At 31.3% G+C, this 21,781-nt stretch overlaps 1 protein-coding gene across 1 annotated transcript in view; it reads left to right on the forward strand.

Moving 5' to 3' along the window:
- The first annotated feature begins 8,908 nt into the window (after positions 1-8,908).
- LOC145313894 (uncharacterized) overlaps positions 8,909-21,781 on the forward strand; it is a 48,471-nt gene continuing 35,598 nt past the window's right edge. The window contains exon 1 of the mRNA XM_080153550.1: positions 8,909-9,689. The gene's annotated coding sequence lies outside the window, so the exon portion shown is untranslated. The remainder of the gene's footprint in view (positions 9,690-21,781) is intronic.

Here is a 21,781-nt window from a genome sequence, read left to right on the forward strand (position 1 = left end):
ATTAAGGGAAATTCGAATTTAGTGGACTTTTCTTTAATAACAGTGAGGGTCAAAACTAGTTGTATTGTCAGCAAACTAAATGAACAAGAACACATATGGAGATTATTTTGACATCATAAAACGTCAATTATTCATTTCGCAAAAATGAAAAATTATACATTTTTAAGATATAGTAACTTAGCCTCGCTTTACTGCATATTTAATTTATTCTTTTATTTTCGAAGCTGCTCTACAAGTCTCCTGTTAGTTTGAAGCACATACAATTTTCTAAATTCTGAACTCTATAAATGTATGGCAATATATATTAATATGAAACTAAGATTTAAGTATGTATGTTTCTTGTTGTAACCAGTGGCGTGTGGTAAGGGGTTGTAACACCCTCCTTTAAATTTAACCTAATAATACCAGCAAATTTCTTAGTAGCCTTCCTGGTTAATAATATAATCGTCCTTGTTTAAAATACGGATATGGTAATTTTGTTCTGCCCCCGGGTAAGTAGACTTACATAATAGACTATTAAAAGGGTTACTTAAAAATAGAGTAACATAACATATGTGTCTCATATATAGAGTTTTTGATAGAGTAGCTGCTTTACAGGATTATGTAATTCAGTCAAAAGGTAATGCTCTAATTAAATAATTTTAAATTATTACTTTGTAAAATACGATTTATGCAATTGAATCTTAATTTATGAATATTTTCTTTTTTAATTCGACGTTACTATTTATTCAACTAGTGGCTGCGGCCATAGAATCTAGGGTTGGCTATAGTATTCCAAAAATAGCCCAAAACCATCTCAAGACTTAAATCTTTTTTAAAAAGCCTCAAACCCAACTGAGAACTATGAGAACTTAATTGGAGAACTCAATCGGTTCAGTAGTCATCAGAATCTTAAGAATGAGACAAAAAAAATAATTCTTTTTATTTTAGGATACTAATAAGTAATTTTGCCTTAATAAACTTAATATTAGAGTTTTCCAACATTATTTGAAGAAAATAAGGATATTAGTTCTAAAAGTAAATTGTTAACTATGCTATTGTTTGGTTAGAAATAGAAATACAATGTTCATACGAGTGTTGACACGATGCGAAGGATTTAACCAATACTAATAGCAAATCTTTAAAGTTTATATATTAATGGCAAGAATATTCTAAAGCATTGGCGTGAACGGGTTTTTATTATAAGAGTGTATTTCTTAGGGAATTGAAAATGGGGATGGTGTTGACACAAGAACATATAAAAGTAGCAGCGGCTACTAAGGATTTTAGTTTAACTTGTTTGTTTGAACACGAAGTTTGACTAATTAAACAAAGAAATATGATAAGCATGAAAATTCTTCACAATGAAATTCAACTTTATTTAAACACAGGGAAAATATTCTAATTTAACGAGGATATGACAATGGGTGATAAACCAACTAACTTTGTTATCCTATTATATGAAGTAGTTATCGTTTTTTGTCTGTCCCGAAGGATCTCGCTAACCGCTGAACTGATATTGTTCTCTTCACAGTGAAGCTTCTTATAGGTCATGGAAAGGTTTTAAACTATTTTTGGGGAGGGTGTCTTCATCCCCCCTCCCCCCCCCAAAAAAAAAATATTTTTTTTACTCTTTTAAAACTCAAATTTAAAATGGGATGATGTCGACTTTTCCCCCTCCAACCTTAAGTTCCCCTAGAGGCTTCTAGGGGCATAGCCGCTAGTTTATTTAAAAGAAATAAACATGAAAATCACGAAACATTTTCAAATGAAAATGCATTTAACTTTTTAAAGCATGAGCGTCAAACTTACGGATAAAGTAAATTATATATTGGCTGCTCATTAGCTTCACATTAGATTCTAACATTCATGAACAGACAGTCGGACGGACAGGCATGCAAACGGAGTTATAGAGTAGCTACACTACTAAAAAGCTTAGACGAAACCATGCATAAAGGCTTACAACATTTGTGGCTCCTGACAGAAATCCAAGACTACCCATAACAAATTATAATGCCCAGTTATAACTTCTATACAAAGGTTATGCATTCAAAGAGTTGTTTATTTAATGTAATTTGTATGTTAATCACAAAACACTTTAGATTGCGATGGAGGTGACAATGGAAAAAACTCACCAAAACGATTAAAGCAAAAAAGGAAAACCACTTTTTTGCATAAATTTTGTAGCTGCTAAGCTCCCAAAAAGGATATCAATAAAATATGACTCACATTTTTGTTTACCATGAACAAAAACAAAAAATCATCTATATTAATGGAAACAGAGAAAGGTGAATGTACAATAAATTAGCTTCTATGTAGATATTGTTTTTCAGCCAATGTTTTCTGCCATTGCATGGTGAAATATACTTTTTTTTATAAGTGACATGCACAGTAATTCACCAAGGGAATGTGAAGTCTTGTGGGGATGCAAAAAGCGGAAGGCAGTCCTGTCGAATGTCTTATTATAGGAGATGTTGACACCCCTCTACAGCACGCTCATGGTCCCATCAATGGATTTTGTATTACTTGTATCTTACGCCAAAGGGCTAAAATAAAGATCCCCCTCCACCCCTTTAACCCCTTCCACTCTCCTCCTACTGGTTGAAGTTACTGACCAATTAATGTCAGGGGAAATAGCAACCTAAATTGACGACAATTTTTCCCCTGTCTTATACCTTTATTCCTGAAAGAAATGATAAACTATTTTTATTTATGATTACATAATTGGACAACTTACAATGATTTTGTGTTGTTTTTCTGCATGGGTAATCCCATATCAAATCTCCTACGGTTTCATCTGTTTATTCAATATATAAAATTTTAATATCTAGTGTTATTTTTAATAAATTGTTTTAAATGCAAGACTCATCCTGTTATATAAAGTTATTATTATTATTTGATTCTTTATTTGTCTTTATCATTTACATACAACAATTACATTTAAAGTTTATCAATATTATTTTAAAAGTCATTCACAATATTCAAAAAAAAATGGATTAAAATTATTTTTGTACACATATATTAAAGAATATCATATCAAAATTACATTGGTTATAAGAAAAGATTTTTACATACTGTGACATTCCCTTTGTTCAGTCATAATTTACGTCTTCATAAAATAATAATGGATCACAATTAAGATGTGATTAGCAGAATGAATAAGTAAGGGAGGGGCATGGACAGTTTTATTAACACTGTTAGGTACAAGGGTCGCCAGAGGATGACTGGTCCCTTACCTTGTTATTGCCCCTTTAATTTAAGTCAGACATCCTGTGGTATTCCCTGAGCCCAGTCATCAATAAAGCCTCAAAGAAATAGTGTATCACATATAAGATGTGCTTGGCAGACTGAATTAAGATGAGTGGGGCAAGGACAGGTATTCTGATAGTAGACAGCTCTGACCTTGTTAGGTTTAAGAGTCGCCAGAGGATTAATGAAGGATCATTATCGACTGGTCCCTTACCTAGGTATTTACCCTGTATAGCATACTTGAGCTGAATAACAGACAGAGTAGGAAAAAAAAATTATCCAGGGTCAAATTGAATTGTTGTTAATTTTTCATATCCTAGCTTATACCTTTTGTTTTTAAGCAAAAATTTCCTTTGAAAGGAAATAAATTCAAGTAGATTTGAATTTAATGGAAGCTTTTTTTTCAGTCTCGACTGAAAGATGAAATATAACACAAGTATAATTTCAATATTTAAAACAGTTATCATATTACTTGTGAGCGTTTTTGGAACTCCTACTAACAGCCAGCTTGCGTCAAAATTGAGTTGAATATTATGTAGAAAGTTTGTGAAGTAGTTGGTAGTAATAAAGTAGTTATATAAAGTAGTCAGCTTTCTTTGTTTGTAGCGAAGTATCTCGCTATCCGATGAATCGATATGGTTCTCCTTTACAGAGAAGCTTCTTACAAGTCCTGAGATGCTTTTAGGCTATTTTATTTTTGTAAATATTTCTGGGTATGGTTTTACTCTATTTTTATGCCCTTCCTCATCCCTTCGAATAAAGAGCTAAGGGAGCAGCCGCCAGTAACGTTCACAAGATCATGTCTATTCATCTTATGTGATTATAGAGCAGTAATATTAAAACAAGGTTTGAAATTCATAGGACAGCTCTAACATTATATGTAGAAACGCACTTATCTCGAATGCTAATAAAGTTTTAATTTTAGAATCAGCTATTAACAGCCGTTTTGTTAAAACACAAATTTTAATCTCTATCATTAAATAGGAAACTGTCATCATATATAAGTTTCATATTTGACCTTTGATTGTTGTAAATTTAATAAGTATGACAAAATCTACAAAAAAGGGAAGAATTAGCCATCAATTATCTAACAGACATTCAACCCTTTGAATATACACTTTATTGGAAATTCTAATAGATATTGTAGATGCCCTACAGTCTAACACACATTCTCCACATTTACCAAAGCAAAATTTTATCCTAAGAGATTCGACAATTTTTTGTTGACTTATTATGCAAATGAAAAGGAAAAAATGACCCATTCGTATCAAAATCAGTATACTTGTTCTCCACTGCACTGTTTTCCTCTTGACTGATTTAGAGCGTATGCATCTAATGCATCTAGATTATATCTATTGGAATACTTTACAATGCATATAGTATTAATTCTATTTCTCTACAACCTTCTGTTTAAGCCATTATTTCCCTAATGTTATGTAACACTAGCACGGACTCGATCCCGACACCTTTTAGAACACTAAATATACATTTAAAGACCTAAAAACTAAGCGTTATCGTTAGATATATAACAAAATTTGTATGTAAATCTTTATCAGATTCTATACTTACATAACAAAGGTCCTGCTCTAATACCAAAGTTATAGAGATAGGACAATAGACAATAAACCAATCTTCTTCATTTTTTTGTGTATGGGATTCTTATTTAGTAGATTTTTAATTTAAGAGAAAGCAATGGGTAAAGATAAATTTAAATATCAATACTCTATCCCTCTCTTATATATTGCTTTTCAGTGTCAGTTTAAAGAAGTTTTGCTTACTTTTCTACATTTTAACAATTTAAAGGATATAGAATACGTGGATATTGTGAGAGATTCTTGCATACCCTGAAAAAATGTTTCTCCCAGCCGGCTTATATAACGATATCCCCTTTTTAAAAGCGAAGCTTTTCTATAATTAGGGTCGGCCCGTCCGTACGTACGCTTGACCGAGATAGATAGCTTTTATTCGTTAATTTAGGCATGTTAGAATTGTCCTATCGATTTCAAACTTTTCATGGTGATTCCTGTAGTAGTTAGGTACGATTTAGAAAGCGTAGCAACTCAATAATCATTACCAGAATGTCCGTACGTCAATTATAAACATGTTGATTTTTCTACTTTTTTAAAAACAAATTTTTATGTGATCTAATTATCCGTTTTATCTGATTTTTGGTATATTGATTCCTGGGACAACAAAGAACAATATTTAAGCGAACAAACTCTACAATCAAGTCCTAAAAATGTAAGTATGTCCATAAACATTATCCTGTATCAAGCAGTTTTTCAACAAATTTACTTACAATTTTGCTTCGACTCTTATATTATATTATTATATTCTGATTATTCAGTTTAGACACTATACAAGTGTCAAGTGTCCGTTTGTCCTACCGTTTCAGTGCTTTGCTTTAATGGATGTTGCCATCCTTGTTATGACTATAAAGCTTTGAGGACCAGTATTATCAAGGAGGAAAGGGACATTGGACTGATTATTACAATGGTCCCCAAAGTTTTATGATAACGTTTTCTTAATCGTTGACTTTACAAGTTTGGGGACTTTTATTGGATTTTAATTAGTTGGTTGGGTGTCCAAACATTTCAACTACAAATTGCAATCTACAAATGGGTTAATTTTGTGTATCATCAATGGGGAATGGGGATGTACATCTATTTATCGGCCATTGTCTTTTCCATTTACAACCCTGAGTATTATTATTAAAGTGGCAATGTCCCCTTCCACCCTGATTGTGAATAAGGTTTCATGATTACGGGTACTAACAACCATTTTTAATACCATTACAAAAAGTTGGGTTTCCGTCTTTAAGGCCATAGAGACTGTAAAATTCAAATTACACAAAGATTAGGATTTTATAGTGGAATTTAGATTGTGATCTAAAAAACTTATTTGAGATTTAGGAAAACAATTTAAAGATTAAAATTTAAGGGACTTGTTTTGTTTTGCTATTGATCACTTTTGATTGGTTGAATTATTAGAATCACTGGCATGCACAGCGATTGACTAAGGGTATGTGAATACATTAGGGATGAAAAAAAGCTACGTTATAAAGAGAACCATATCAGTTAAGCTAGCAGATAGATCTTCGCTACATACAAAAAAAGCTTATTTCTTTAAATACTAGGATACTACTTTATATGATGGGGGATAAGGATCGGAATAATTAATATAAACTCATAATAGATAGTCCATTGTCCATAGTAACACTCTAAAAGTTTATTTTCCTGAATACATTTCCCTTCCCGACCACTCATTAGACATCCTTGTGCTAAACCAATTATGTAACTAGAGTATCTATGCAATTTTCAAAGCGCATCCGCTCGTCGTCGAGGAGGTGATAAGTTCGAATCTCAACTCAACTCATGAACATGCACCGTTAGGACTTCACAGACTAATCAAAGGGTTGGTTGTCTGTTGGATGTTACTTAACCTAATATCCTTGGGTGGTAGAGTATTGCATCCAATCAGGTCATTCTAGTGGAAATATGATTTGACAACTATAACTCATTTTTGGCTAATTTTGGATGATCCCTTCCTGTTTTTAAGGGATTTCCCTTTTTCTTAAAGTACCAATAGACTTTGGGCAACGCAACTAGTATTTGCATTATATAACTTTTAAAACAATACTAATGATAAGAATATTTTTTTCGACAGCATTATCTTGACTAGAGTAATGTTTGATAGGTCAACTCCAACTCAAATGTCTAACTATTTATCTCCATTTCTTACCCAAAGACTATGGGCGAAGCCACTATTCTTCTCAAATGATCTCATAATGCTTTTACTGTTATTATTTTTTTAATGATAACCCTACTGATGATTTTAGCATTTAAACGACTAAAGAAAGGTTTGATAGGTCCAAACTAACTCTAATGTGTAACTATTACTCCCTCAAGATATTGGGCAACAGGCCACTCAAAACTAACTCTAATGTGTAACTAGTTATCCCTCAAGATATTGGGCAACAGGCCACTCAAAACTAAAGGAAGATTTGATAGGTCAAAACTAACTCTAATGTGTAACTAGTACTCCCTCAAGATATTGGCAACAGGCCACTCAAAACTAACTCTAATGTGTAACTAGTACTCCCTCAAGATATTGGGCAACAGGCCACTCAAAAGGATAGGTCAATACTAACTCTAATGTGTAACTAGATATTGGGCAACAGGCCACTCAAAACTTGGGAAATCTTTTTTAGAACAAATTCAGGAATTTGACGATAAAAAAGTTGATATGTGTTGCTGGAACGTTTTTTCATTACCGCAAAAAATTGTTGTTGTTGCTCTTTTACATTAAATGATATTTTACATCTTATTATTTTCAAGGCCTCTATAAATACTTTTGGAGGTGTTCAATTTTTTTCTTGTGGCGATTTCTCTTGGAAAGGTGGTAGTACTAGCAACAAAAATAGTTATAAACCTTTTTATAACCTAAGAAGCTACACTGAAAAGGAGAACTATTTCGGTTCTGCTATTGGAGTGATCCTTTTTGTATATACAGACAGACAGATCCTGTTACTCTTTTATAAGGATAACTATTACAAAAAGCAACCCTACTCTATATCAATGGTTTGTCCATACATCGTTCTACAGCTATTCACTAAAAGAGCCCAAGTGAAGATTGTTGAAAGCCTAAAATACTTTACTTTTTTAAAGGTATGTATTTCCTTTAAATTAAGTTGTCTTTTTACAATGTAATAAATATTAATATCCCATTTTACAATGCTATTTTTTTATTTGAAGTTTTGCTATATTTGTCAATGTATGCAATTGTTCGAAATGTATATACACTTCGCTGTTGCAGGACATTCAAGGTTAACACAGTTTACGTGAAGGATACTTAAGGAGGCGGGGGGGGGGTTATACATACCTTACCAGGAAGGGAAGTGGGGGCATTTGGGGGTTGTTATGTTAAGAGATGAAGGAAGATGTCCATCATAACTATTTTCGGTTCGATTCGCCCCATCTCTTTATGCTTTCCCCTTTGAACTGGATTTTTCTGGATTATATATTCCAAAACTTGATAGCGATACGGTGTTTATACAAGTGCGCCAATGTTTTTTTATAAAATTGTTAAAAAATGACATCTGTTTGGTTTTCCTTTGCAATTAAGCTTTTTTTTAGGTACAGGGAAGGTTTTTAACTATTTTGGGAGAGCGTATCTCTACCCTCCTAATTTAAAATCACACCCCCAAATTTTTTTCTGAATATTTCTTATTAAAACTCCGTTAAAAAGTAGAAGGGCGGTTGACTTATCCCCCTCCCACCTTAAGAACACCTAGAGGCTTCTTGGGGGCGTCCGTTGCCCTATAGTCTTTCTTAAAATAAAAGCTATGTCTTGCATTTTTTTCAATTAGGTGTTTGATCACGAATTTCATATGGTAAAAATATTTTTCTTTTTTAATTGTTATCCTAATAAGATAAAAGTTATGCTTGAAAATTGTTTTAATAGCTATTATTATATGTTGCATTTTTAGATAAACGTGAGAATTGCGTTCAGAATTGCGTCAGAATTTGCGTCATTTGCGTCATTTCAATTTTCAGATTTTTATTACCCGTCATCATGTTAAGAACATATGTAACATAAAAGGGGTGCAGTAAACGGTTGTTGAGGGGGTTCCCTCCTTTTAGTGTTGGTTGGTTACCAGACCGTGCCATATAAAGTAACGGTGGCCAAATTCAATTTTGGATATTTAAGTTTGAAATTAAGAAATGAAATTGTTGGAATAGTCATTGATAATTGATGATAATTGAAAACAGTTCTAAATCATCCTTTAAAAATCAGAGGTAAGCCTCAAACGTATACTTGTCTGGTAATAACATCTATTTTTAAAATACTTCAATTTTTGCAAAGTGGTTGAATAATAATTAAATTCATCCCACTGCCTATTTTAGTCCTCCAAATACCTTGATTCCTCTCTTTTATAATTTTCGCAATATATAACTTCATTTGAAACCATAAGGTTTATATTAATACAAAAAAAATTTGGATAAGCTAACCAAAATGGTGAATAAGTAAGCCAATTTTTTTTTAAATATAGGTAGGTATAGCTGAAAAAATAAACAAACAACCTATGTTTATATACTGTTGATACAAAAATCATTATTTAATATTTATAGACACTAAATTCAAACTTTTAAAACAAATATTATACATAGGATACTATTCTATTCGCGCGCGCTGTGAAATACGCGCGTTGCGTACATTTGGCCACCCTGACGCATATATACGCAAAGTTGAAGTTCAGTGCATTTGACGAATTCAAAGCAGGATGTGGTTGCGTAGCGTACAGTGACGCATTTTTAAATTGAATACCTATTAATAGAGAAAAAAGTGTTAAAATTTAAAGATTTAATCTAAAAATGAGTTAAAAATTTGTGACTTTTTTTTGAATTTCAAAAGTGAACTTTAGATTAAGCATTATTTGAAAAGAAAAATAAATAAAAAAGGTGAGTTTTTGTATTTCTACTTTTTATGATTCACATATGACAGACAAACATTTTAAATCAATATAATAAGGGACATTCAATTCATGAAAAAGACAAAAAAATATTTTATCCCCTTACCGTTCATATAACAAAGCTTGTTCTAAAAAGTCTTACTTTTATCAGTTGACTGTTTTTAATTCTATATTTATAACTAGCGGCTTCGCCCCTAGCCTCTAGGGGCTTTGCCCCAAGAAAAAAAATAATTTTCTGCACCAGCACCAGCTGCACCACCAGCACCAGGAAATTTTTTTGGGAGGGGGGTAAATTTTCATTTTTGGGGGGGTTGGGGGTGTCCCACCCCCCAAGAAAATAGCTTAAAACCACCACAGGACCGATAGGTATATACCCTGAAGAGTAGAATCCAATCGGTTCAGTGGTTACCGAGATCTTAAGCTTCAGACAGACAGACGGACAGACGGACAGACATCAAGCTACTTTGTATTATAGATAATATTTCTTATAAGTATGTGTGTTGTCTTTAATTTTTAAAAGCGAAGCTTTTCTATAATTAGGGTCGGTCCGTCCGTCCGTCCGTCTGAGATCTTTAATTTGTTAATTTAGGCATGTTAGAATTGTCAAATCGATTTCAAACTTTGCATGGTGATTCCTGTAGTAGTTAGGTACGATTTAGAAAGCGTAGCAACTCTATAAACGTTACCAGAATGTCCGTACGTCCATTTTAAACTTATTTTATAACCATTTTTTATGTGATAAAATCATCTGATTGATCTGTTTTTTTATTACTGATTCCTATTACAATAAGGTACAATATTATAAGCGAAGCATCTCTATTAACAAGTATTAAAATGTCAGTATGTCCGTAAACAGAATTCTGTATTTAAGAAGTTTTTCAACAAATTTACGTATAATTTTGTCAAACCTTATATTTTTTTTATTTTGTTTATTCAAGTCTGACACTCAACAAAAGTTAATGTTCGTCTGTCATATCGTTTCAGAGCTTCGCTTTTATGGATGTTGTCATCCTTGTTAATTTATTGTGCATTGTTTTCAGTTTTCATTTATTCTTTACGTGTTATGACCGCAAGCTGTATTATTTTTTATCCATAAACTAGTGGCTACGCCCCTGGAGGTCTCTAGGTGCACATGAATTTAATTGAATTTTGATTTTTAAAAAAAAATTAGGGGGTCATTTTTTAGGGGATATATCTCTTGGGTGGATGAATGTTCTCTCCCCCAAAGCAGTTATAAACTTTCCCTTAACCTATAAGAAGCTTCACTAAAAAGAAGAACTATATCGGCCCATAAGTTTTTGAGATTTTGAGGTACACATTAACAGACAGACATCCTTTTACATTACAAGGATATTAAATTTGATGTTCGGTAACTTTTAATCGTTTTTTCTGTAGATAAAAAATTATATTAGATCAGTATCTACGGTTATAACTAACCAACTGAAATGTAAGCTATGTAAAAGCATGACCTTGTTAATATGTTAGCTACATGTTGTTGAGAATAATAAATTATCAACAAAACATCATATGAGGAAAGGATGCATAGAGGATGAAGGGATAGCTAAATCCTTATATAAAAGTAACAGGATGTTTGACTGTCTGTACGGAAGGATACCGCCGACCGTTGAACCGATACATTTTTTTCTTTTCATAGGACCAGTGAAGGTTTATAACTATTTTAAGGAAGGGTTTACAACCAGCCTCCAATGAGGGATCATTCCTAGAATTTTTTTCATAGATCTTTTATTTTTAAAACAAAAAAGATAAGAGGTTGGTCGACTTCCCCCCACCTCAAGTGCCCCTAGAAATAAAAGTTAAACTTGTTTACCTTATTATTTTGATTTTTTCTAGTATAGCTAGTAGACTAACTAGTTGCCTCCTTCTTAAAACTTTAAATTATAGAGCAGCTACTCTACTTATCCTAGAAGCTGTATAATAATGTTATGAATTTTGAGAGAGGAAGTTTAAATAAACAAACACGGTCCCTCATTTGTATGCTTGATACCATTTTGGGTTCTTTTATCATATCTGTATTTGATGGTTAATCTGACAGCGACTAAACTTTTCAATAAATAATTTTAATCGAAAAAGGGATAATATGGTTTATTATCATTTGGAATATGCATCGATTTATCGTCCGTTACCTTATCCCTTAATATTAAACCACATTAGATTAAGATATCTAAAAATTGTCTAATCTAATTGTGCAGCAAGTTTTGTATTGGTCCTAGTTAGGTTAGACTTTTCTTCTTTTTGGGTATGTTGTCTAGCCCCTAAAAATATGTAAATACTATATTACAGTTTATTGTTTTTTCTTCATATGTTATAATTTTTAATAGTTTTTGACTATTTACAGACTATTTCCTTGTTTGATTTGGCAATAATGAGCTAAGAAAGAGTCACTAAAAGCTAGGACAGAGTTACGTAAGGACTAATCTACTTTAGAGTAGTTGCACTTTTAAAGAAGAATCTGAATGATAATCAAATCATAATCAGTGGGTTTAATAATCAGACATAATAAATTAAGTTATCATAATTATCAAATTTCCTTTATTTTATGAAAGATATTAATATTTTGTTGTATTTCCTAATGTACTTTATTACATATGTATTTTTCGTATTAGTCCTGGGAAGGTTCTAAACTAATTTGCAGAAAAGTATTAGTTTAACCCCATAACCAAAACGTATTAAAAGAAAATATACTATTCACTTTTTCTGTCTGTCCGTCTTATTGTGATTCACTTAGCTGGTTTTTAAGATAGACGATTGAGCATTTTTGTATCTATACATCCGAACTATTCTATAAAGTAGTAAGTTTTCCTTTTAGTGAAGCTTAGATTAAAGACTTTGGATGGTTTTTGGCTATTTTTCAAAATCTTTGAATAAATAACATCTTGGATACTATGGGGTTAGCCACGAAACATAACATTTCTAAGGGAGAAAAATTCTCCTACAAAATGAGCATTTACTCAACAAATAATTTTGTCCTTCATATTTCATAAGATTTGTTTTCATAATGGATTTTCACTCTAGTCCCAAAAGTTTTATAATAGGTTTTTGTATTTATTGGCTTAACAACTTTGGGGACTTTTGATTAATTTTGATTGTTTGTTTCATTAAGTGAAGTGTCCAAACGATTCAATTATTAATTTAAATCTTTGTAAAACATCATTTGGAGTGTAAATAAATTTATTAGCCATTGTCTTATCCCTTTAGATCCCTCATATTTTCATCCTTTAATTTCAAAGGCTTCAAAATTAGCAAATAAATTAACCCACAAACCCTTTATAAAAAAAGGCTTAAAACCTTCCTTAGATCTATTTACCTCCTTGCCTTATGCAACAAAGCAATGAATACCATAAGGTCTTAAAATTGTCAGCTAGATAAAAATGCCTCATTGTCTATCATTACATGGACATGGATTAATAATCTGAATATTTTATAAATTTTATAAAACTAATATATAGAGAATTAAAGATCATAGTCATAATTTTTTGAAGAAAAATACGTTTTATGCTCATTTTTATAAGATTCTTTTTCGAAACCGATTAATATCCGGTGGATTAGAACCGGTTCTCAGCCACACCTGAAAATAATGTATAGCATCGAATAACAGATATTTTCCACGAATAATAAAATAAAGATTTATACCAGTTTTGTTAGTCCTAATTATTTTTCTGATTGTATATCCATAAATATGATTCTTACAAAATTGTTAACATTGTTCCTAGGCATATGCTTCATTTTAAATATTTAACTTCTGACTCTATTTAATGATCTGTTTATTAACATTTTCATTTAGAATATCTTGCATTTTTTTCACCAGGGGTAGTCAAGGTGGTTCTCCCTTACATTTTATTACAAGTATTTCTTTTGAGGGTAAATTGGTTTACTTTTTCTAGTTTTCCATTTCCAACCTAAAACAAAGCTTCTCTGAAAACGGCTTTTCCGATATTCAAAATCAAAAATATTTACACTTTTGGTCAAAAATTTTCTGTAAATTCCTATATGACACATTTCTTTTGGTTCAAGATGTTGTATCTTGCTATTCCAGCGCATCTTGTGGACATAATTGTCATCATTATTGAATAATTGTGTGTGTGTGCTAGCAAGTGTTTGTAGTAATGATTAAGGTATTACATAAACTTGTGACATATTGCACACACACACACACATCTAACACACATACTCTCACACACACATACACACACACAAAGAAACTTCCTCAAGTAAATTTTCAAGGATATTTTTTCAAGGATTAGAATAATTTAATTTTCAATTCAAAAGTCATACAAAAATATTTTACAATAAAATACAAATTTACTTTCTTAGTACACCGGTCAGTCAGTTACTCCATCAGTCCGTAACGTTATGGGGGAAATGTAATTTTCTTGGCTGCTTTTGAAGATAGACAGCGCAATTTTGATTGAAGATTTCTATGACATATGCGCATCTAGCCTATACATTGTTTTGACAGTTAGTCTGTCGGTTATGATTCAACCTTACTTTTAAAAGTTTCGTGATTTTTATTGAGTTTTACATATCCTTTCTTTTCAGACAACTGAATATCTGCCATAAAATTCACTTTTTCCGTTCGTTTTTCATGATTTTTTGTGCCTCACTAATATTGGATGTTGTCATCTTTGTTTTATATCAAAATTGGTCTAGAAGACTTGTATTGACTAACAGTTTTAACAGTTTATTTCGACACAAAAAACATACAATAAAAGGTGATGTTCATAACTCACTGATATCATAATAGCCTATTACATTTTTTAATTAATGTTACTAAAAACCTATATCTACCATGTATGGTTTTAGAAAATTGTATTTTAACACACATTCTATGTAAATATGATAATGACATTGTCATGACTTATCCTTGTAGAAAATTAACACATTGTCTAGTTGTGTGTCTGAACTAAAGGATCTTGCTAACCGCTGAACCAATATGGCCTTTACAGTGCAGCATCTCATTGGTCCTGGGAAGGAATTTTGTGCGAAGGAATCACACTTCCAAGAGAAATCGCTCTTAAGGAAATAACCACCTAAAGAAATCTTCACTAGTTTTTTTTAAAACTTAAATTAAAAGCTATAGAAACCCTAGGGGTATAGCCGCCATTTGTGATAAGTCGAGCTTTAAACTTCACCATCAAAAATATATTTTGTTGATATAATAACAGAGATAATGATTAACAGGGAAGGTGAGGTCACTAGCATTAAGTATCTCTTCCCATCTATTCTGTATGTGGGTATATTAAAGTTTATCTGAAGAGAAGTTGATCAAAACCGACAAAAAGTAAAAACCTACCAAAACAATTAATCTTAAGGAAAGGTGCTCCCCCATATGCGCCAAATATAAAATAAGTAATTAAAATGGACCATTACTTCACACAGTAAATTTGTAGGATTAGACCTTTTGTAGGAGTAGATCTTTTGTAGGAGTAGATCTTTTTTAAATTAGACCTTGTGTAGCAACGCCATTGATCACATCGTTTTAGACAGAATTCCGCGGATATGAAAATAAAAAAAATGTAGTTATAAAACTGGTATAATTTTATTATTTTTTTATTCGTAGAAAATTTTCAGTGATAAGATACTATACATGATTTTTTATCCATTTTATATCCATATTAGCAAGCTAAAATGTGACAACTTTTGCCCTTTCACTATATCCACGTATATTATATGTCCAATATCAACTGCATCATGTCAAACAAAACTTTTCTCTTTTTTTCATATTGCAGAAACACCTTGTTTGAAACATTTCAGGATAAAGAATCTTTAAAGTTTTTATCTTTATGTGGATAAAAGAAATTGCAGGATGTAGAATTTATTATTATAACTGCAGGCGCCTCAATTCATTATCTTAATTATGGTCTTATATATTAATTTTTATTTGGATAAAACTGGATTTTATTTTTTGTCTATAGACTAAGTTAAAATTTAATAAAGTTTGGTCCATAGTTAGCAGAACAATTATCATGATGTAAAAGTAACATGATGTCTGTCTGTCTGATCTAAACACTGAACCAATATAGTTCTTCTTTACTTTGTAGCCTCTTATAGGTCCTAAAAAGGTTAAGAACTATAACACTCTCAAGAGAAATCGCCATTTGTCAATGAATAAAATTGACACACAATAAAATGTAAAATATCTTGCCACTGAACCTAATTGTTTCTTCTTTGCAATGAAGCTTATGATTACTCATTTCCAAAATGCCCCTACTCCAAAAAAAATTTATTTTATTTTCCAACCAAAACTTTTTGTTCATAGCGTTGTAGGAGAGAAGTGCGGGGGTATACCCTAAATTTAAAGCAAAGCGACTCAAAATCTGCCCTTAATATCCATCGAAGGTCAATTTATTATTGTAGAATCTAAATTGATTCTACACCTACCCTATAATTTTAATTTCTGGAACAGACTGCATTAATACCACCATATTTACTAAACGTAATTTACATCACTTAAGATCACTTGAAATTCTGTTTCCAATTATGTGGGCATAACAGTCATTAAAAGGTGTTTATTACTGACCTTGTATCGATGCACCAGAATATTGAAAATATGTTTCTGAATAAATGTTTTGATTGCTGTTATTGTTATCAACATACACACAACATACCCTAGATCTAATCAATCAAATACATGGATGCAATAAACATGTTTTATTCTAAGTAAATGGCAACAGTGGATGGTGTACAATCAATGCCACATAATGTCCTGTTATATGGTCCTCACTTCCTCAAATTATCACTAAAGCATAAGCTGCTTTTTCTCGTTGCTTTATTCATCTCACTAGCAGCTACAAAAACTAAACAAATGGGGTTGTCTTTTTTCTAGGAGAGATTTCTCTTGGGATGTTACCTCACTAAAATAGTTTTAAACCTTCCCAGGGCCTCTGAAAAGCTACACTTTTAAGAAGAAACATATCGGTCTAGAGGTTAGCAAGATTCTTTAATCATCCTATTAATCTTTTAAGCTATTTCGTCTTTTGCCAATACAAAATATTCACAATTAAGACAATTGGAGGAAACAAATGCACACCATGCTTGGACCTAGGAAGTAAATTAAAAACAGGATTAAACTTGCAAAATACTTCACCTCAGGCCATTTCAACGTATAAACATACATAATATGATAATAGTACATATCTAATACATGTTCATATGTACAATTCTTATATTAAAGTACTTGGATGTGTTTGGGGGAAAGCTTTATACTGTTCAATTTTTCTCTTTTTATTTATGGAAAGTATAGGATAATAGGAGAATTTACACCTCACAAATGGTTTTACCTCATTGTACTAGGAATTACCATTTTAAAAATGACATATGAATAAAATTTGGTATATAACCATGTTTAATTGTTACAACAAGAGCTATCCCTAATGGATAGACAGACAAACTTAAACTTTCTATTTAAAAACTAAAATATAAAATTGAAGAATTTGAATTTTCAGAATGAAAGTCTAAATGTATTCTTGTCATGGACAACTAAAGTAATCATTCACATTTCCAAATATCAATACGTACACTGGATTCATACATTAAATGGAGTGCATGTTTGTTTGTAAAAGGTTTACTCAGACTTTATTAAAAACCTTTTTTCTTTTTATAACTTTTGAAGGTTTACATTTCATTTAATTTGATCATGCGATAGGTAGGCTTGACTTTCTTTAATGCAACTTACTAGTTATTTATTGCATCATATTATAGTCAGCTTTCGGCAGATTTCAAAATGAAAAAAAAATGAAAACCAGTTTTGTTAGACCCGAGGAGCTGAAATCCCCGGTCTATTAAATCTTGTATTAATTTTATGATTTTTATCTTAATGTAAGTATTTACAGTTAATTATATTTCTCCTTTCCACTTTTGAAAGAATTATTAAGGATAATTAAAATACTTACATTTATTTTGTTTCCCTTTTCCATATTTGAGATGTTTTATCCCTAGAGTTATTATTAGTTAATGTGTGTACTTACAGTTGATTTTATTTTTCCTGGCGCAGATATCTTTCAACTAAAGTTTCAACAACTATAGAAGTATTTGGGAATAGAGAAATAGGTCAGGATCTAAAGGGATAAGACGATGGTCGACAAATTGATGTACATCCCCAGAGATGATACACATATTTACCCCTTCTTTAGATTACAATTAGTGGTTAAAACGTTTGGACACTCAATTAAATGAACCAACCAACCTAAATTCCATAAAAGTCTCCGAAGTTGTATTACCAACGATTAAGAAACGTTAGTATAAAACTTTGAGGACTAGTGTAATAACAGCCCAATGTCCCCTCACTTCCTAGAAATAATGATAATGCAGTATTTATTCTTCGCAACACTTCTAACGGAAAAAATATAAAAAATTTGTTTAAAGCACGGCCTGACTAAAATACTGACGGATTGACATAATTTTGTTATTTAGCATCTACGCTTCTAAAAGTCATTTAATATTATAACAAACTCTAATAATGTATTTAATTTTTAGGTATGTCTATAGTTTCTAGTACGACGTGTATTAGGTTATCACACGGAGGAAGTGGGGATAGGAACATTCTACTGTCCCCACTGTCTATAAACTCATTCTCTCATTCGTTTGCTTAAAAACTTTGAAGACTTTAACTAAATCTCAATTAAAATTGTTAATTGGGTGTTACAAACTATGAGTCACCAAACTTTTAATACATAACTTACATCTACAAAAGGGATAATTTTGTTAATCGTAAATTGATTTATCATCCATTGTCTTATCCCTCGAGATCCCTGGGATAAGAAGAGTTTGAAGTTGAAGATCACGATGAATTATAAAAACTGTGGAACCGTGAAACACTGTCAATCTAATTGAAACATACAATCTCTAAACGCGCAAATATTTACGTAAAATAAGAATTCTAAGAAAATATACTTTTAATATAAAACCTAAGGACGTCTATCTGTACCGAAAGAATGTAAAAAGTTTTCAAATATATCATTATTACTAAAAGCGTAGCTTTTTATACCTAGAGTATATACGTCTATCCGTTAGTAACGGGTTGTTAATTGAGTCTTGTTGTCCTATCGATTTTAAACTTTGCACGATTATTCCTGTTACATTTAGGTACAACCTAGAAACCTTAGAGAATCTATAACTGTTTCAGTACGTCCATTCAAAACATGTTGATATGTTTTTTAATCAGTTTTTTATGAAATTATCTTATTCGTCAGAGTTTTGTAACAATGAATAGTACAACAAGGTACAATATTTTAGCGAAATGTCTTTTTAAGTAAGTCCTAAAAATAAAAGTATTTACTTAAACAATATCCCGTATTTACGAAATTTATATACAATTTTGTTTAGACTTATAGATTAACATTCTACTTATTAAGTTTTGACACTTTACAAGTGTTAATGTTCGTTTGTCCTACCGTCTGATTTAAGAATTTTGCTTCCTAGATGGTGTATTTTATTTTATTTTTCTCTTAAACAACTGAAAAGGTTTTCAACCTAATTCTTGAAAATCTTTTTTACGCCCTGATATTTATCTTGACTTTATACAAAAGTTTTCATGGATAAAGGATTGGTTAATGGATTTATTATTACTTGGATCTTAAACCAGATTATCATGTACTCTCATAAAGTGAAACTTGAGGCTGACTATTATAACGATACCCCCATCCACCTCCTTTACCACATCCCCTTCCTTCCTACTGATTGGACAAACTGACCAATAAGTGATGTCCATGTTAGCAACCTAAATTGACGACAATTTTCCCCTGTCATAATATCATGTATATTCTATATCCATTGATTGGTTATTTAGGTTGCGCAGCCAATCATAACTAGTGAATGTCCGTCTGTGATAGTAAATATATTGCTGCATTTTTTTCTTTGTTTCTTTTTAAAAATAACCTGAATAAAGACTAAAGGAAGGGGGGGGGGGAGTATTGAGTTAATGGGCAGCATCTTAAATTTTGTTGCAAAAAAAGGTAAAAAGAATTTATAGGGGGAGTGGATTTTTGTTTGTTTTGATAGCTGTTTTCAGAGGGGGGTTGATTTACTCTCCAAAAATAGATTTAAACCTTTCTAGCACCTATAATTTTTATAGGTGTTATTTCTCTTATGTATGAAGGTACACTTAATCAAATTTAGTTTTTCGGAACTTATAAAGGCTTCATTAAAAGAAGAATAATATTGGTACGTCCGGTGGTTATCGAGACCTTTCTCTAAAAAAGACATAATACATAACGACAATCTTGCATGCATTGAAATTGTAATTTTAAATTTTACCATAAATAATCAATAAACTGTCTGAGCCTTTATACCTGAAAAGTCTAGACTCACATTTAGAAAAATATAGTTGTATTTCCTTTACAGATAAAGAGTACTTCCAGTAAAGTAAAGCTTTTTTTTACAACAGTTCTAATCTGAAAGTCTGACTTTAACAAAGAGAATTCTTGAGAGGGAAACCTATAAATTATTACTTCTAACATTTGTCATTTTATTACATTTCCACAAAAATATAATAAAGAAAATTTATTCTTGGAGCTATGGAGAATTAGCTCAGACTTTTGTATTACATAAAATATTATTTTAGTTCTTTTGTAACACAAATAAGATTAGTCTTATCATATTTTGTAAAGTTTTTAAGTATTAGATTTTTAAAAAATCAACCTAAGCTTGTTAAGGCAATGATATAAATTGGTTTAAAGCCACCCTTCAATTTGCGAAGCCCTTAGATATTAGGGACAAGGATTACATTCATATAAAAAACGCTTAATAAATAGGTCAAACTTTGTTGTTGATAAGTTGTCAAATTGCCTAAAGTGCAGAATGCTTGCCTTATAGGAAATAATTGAGGAATTCCTTGACTTTAGAATATTGATTATTTTCCTCTAAATTCACTATTTTAAAAGTGAATTGAAACATTCTTTTCTTTAAAAATGTATTTAAAAAAATTTTTTTAAATTTTAAAAACTAGTTTTAGTTGTAGGATGTTGTTTATGATGATTTGGGATGTGGATGTTGATGTTTCAAATTATTAACTTCAATTTTAAAGATATTGTCATGCTTGTTTTCTGTATATAATATTGTTTGACAAATCTTTGTGAGGTCATTTATTACATTTTCACGCATAATATATTAATAATTTTGATGTAAAATAATTTTCAATGAAAATTTTAAATTTTAGGTATGTATTACAACTCTTACAGCTTTTTATAAGAAAACCCGGTGGTTTTCATCAAAATGAATAGTCAACTTCGCTACACTTAGAAAAAAATAATAGGGGGAGGGATGGTTAGTTTTTCTGGTGTTATTTGTTACGTTAGAATAGGTTATATTAGGTACCGGCCCTGCAGGGTTGAGGTTTGACAGATAAAAAATCTAAGATTTTTGTTATATTTTTTTGTGAGAGTGTAAAAATCTGGATGGGGAGGGTAAACACCCTCCACCCCCCCTAAGACAACCCTGTATAGTTGCATTTGATTTACAAGAATTTATTTATATGAAGGCTTTCGATCTTTAAATGCTGTTGCATTCAATCCAACATTCATACATCCACACACAAACAAACACACACACACATTTACACACACACACACACAACCATTCAAACGTTGTGATGTTGCGCAATTTTAGCGTGTGAATAATCCTGCATTCAAATATTAGACTGGTTAAAACAGACTAATCAAACCAATGCTATTTTAGTTAAATTTGTAGCAAATGTTCTAATGAATTGGGATTCTGAATTATAGACTAGAAGTTCTTACTTTAAACCTATTCAAAGCTTAGAATAGAAAACAACTTTATTAAGCTTTATACAAACATTTAAAACTTTTTATCTATAAAATACTTTTTTTGGTAACCTAATAATAGGTTATCCAGTAATTTCCCTAAAGGTGCCTGGCAAGCACAAGAAATCCCCTCTCTTATTTTTTAAAATTAAAATAAAGGGAGTAGTATTTTCCTATGCCCAACCCCTATGGAGGCCCTAGCCCTGCTTGGCCTTACCGTCGAATTCTTTTTTTAATATTTAGAAATAAACTCTATTATTTGTAAGGAATGTTTAGTTCACACCTTGATTTTCCAGAGAATCAG

The sequence above is a fragment of the Acartia tonsa genome, chromosome 3 (assembly GCF_053477335.1).
Source record: "Acartia tonsa isolate MP-2025a chromosome 3, ASM5347733v1, whole genome shotgun sequence".
NCBI classification, from domain to species: Eukaryota; Metazoa; Arthropoda; class Copepoda; order Calanoida; family Acartiidae; genus Acartia; species Acartia tonsa.